Here is a 1,756-nt window from a genome sequence, read left to right on the forward strand (position 1 = left end):
TTTTATTTATTGGCTTGTTGCCAAGTGTTTGATATTGGATTTGCACTTAGTTTCCATATCGTGATTGTGATATAGTTATCTCTCACTTATCTTGGTATTATTATGGATAGAGGGAAGAACTTGACTTAATCTTGTTATTATGATTTGTGTCCATGTGTGGCACGATTTGTATTGATATGATTTCACTTAACACTAATATTATGCATGGCAATCATCCTCATTTTACCTGATATATTAATATGAGCTTTGACTTGGTATTGATAATGATAGTGAGACAAAGGAACATTCGAGGTCTTTGTCGGTTTGTATATGAGAGGGATGAGTGTCCGATGCCCGAGGTCTTTACCGGGATTGTGAGAGTTGTACATGGACTTTGCGGGTCCCCCATTGTTCATGACTATCGAGGCATGGAGGTATTCCATCCGTAGCATGTGTGTACGGAGATTACATCTGGACAGTACACTGCATTGCATATTTACTCATTACTATATTCACCTAGTTCTTGGATTCTGACTTGACACTTCTATACTTGAGTTGTTATTCTTGGGCTGTGATTGAGTGTGTACTTGATTGCGAGCATGTCTATTCTTCAGTTTCTCCCTTTAAATATGTTAGTTAACTATTGTCGGCCTATGATACCTACCAGTAGATAGTTTTTGTACTGACACTACCTTGCAACACTCTTTTCTGAGTGCACAGTACGTGACAGGCTCTACTATGTCAAGTGCATTGGTGAAAGCAAGCCAATTGATCTCTACAGCAATGTCTACTACTTATGCACTCAAGAGCTGGGCTAAGTTTCATCTTCTTCCCTATGCAGCCTCACCTTCTGCCTAGCTGCTGATGTCTGCTCCTTTAGGTTTCGCATTTACCGTCTCTACAGCTTTAGCTGAATCCTTTGTCACTTCTTGCTCTTCATTATCGCTATCATCAAGGCATCCCCCATATCATCTCCCATTCCACCCATCATGCCACCCATTCCACCAATCATTCCAACTATTCTACCTATTCCATCTATCATTGAAGCTGTATCACCACCACCCATTCCACCAATCATTGAAGCCATATTAGCACCTCCCATTCCACAGAATTTCGATAAATCCATTCCATTCAAACCCATATCGCCGGGAACTGCATCAGGTTCATCATCTTCAGCCACCCACTTGTCCAAATCTACTTTCACATAGTGTGGTGCTTTCCTGTCTCGTGACAGTACTTATTTTTCTCTCCTCAACATTAACTTCTGAAGCTCAAGTTTCAATTTGTAGAGACGGTCTCCGACCCACCAGTAGCAGAGACGTTTAAAACTCCCTTTGGCTATAAGTTTACTTCTAGATCTTTAGCATCCGGTAATATCACTGTGAGATACACCACATCAGGCCTCTATGCCTACTTGACTTCTAGATGGAGGCTCATGTTTGAATTTACTGTCTAGACTGAGCAGATGAATGGAACTTTAATATGACTTATATCGTATGTACTATTTGTTGCGTACAGCACGCGTGCAACGCACATGCGACATACGTATTCCAATATATTTCCTTAAATATAATTATCATCTTAATCGGTATATAATTATTTGAACAATATATATTACTAATTGTTTTTATTTTTAAATAAGCAAGATTGATTATAGTAACATATATCTACCTCACCTATTGTTCATGAGGATCTTCCGAATAATTTCAGAAATTTCCCAAATAAACTATTGTAGTTTTAACACCAATATTAACAGTGATACATTTTACGGAAAAAA

General features: G+C 38.6%; 1 pseudogene; it reads right to left on the reverse strand.

Moving 5' to 3' along the window:
- Positions 1-726: 726 nt before the first annotated feature.
- Positions 727-1,416, reverse strand: LOC132040532 (uncharacterized protein Os08g0359500-like; annotated as a pseudogene).
- Positions 1,417-1,756: the final 340 nt, after the last annotated feature.

The sequence above is a fragment of the Lycium ferocissimum genome, chromosome 12, assembly GCF_029784015.1.
Source record: "Lycium ferocissimum isolate CSIRO_LF1 chromosome 12, AGI_CSIRO_Lferr_CH_V1, whole genome shotgun sequence".
Classification (NCBI taxonomy): domain Eukaryota; kingdom Viridiplantae; phylum Streptophyta; class Magnoliopsida; order Solanales; family Solanaceae; genus Lycium; species Lycium ferocissimum.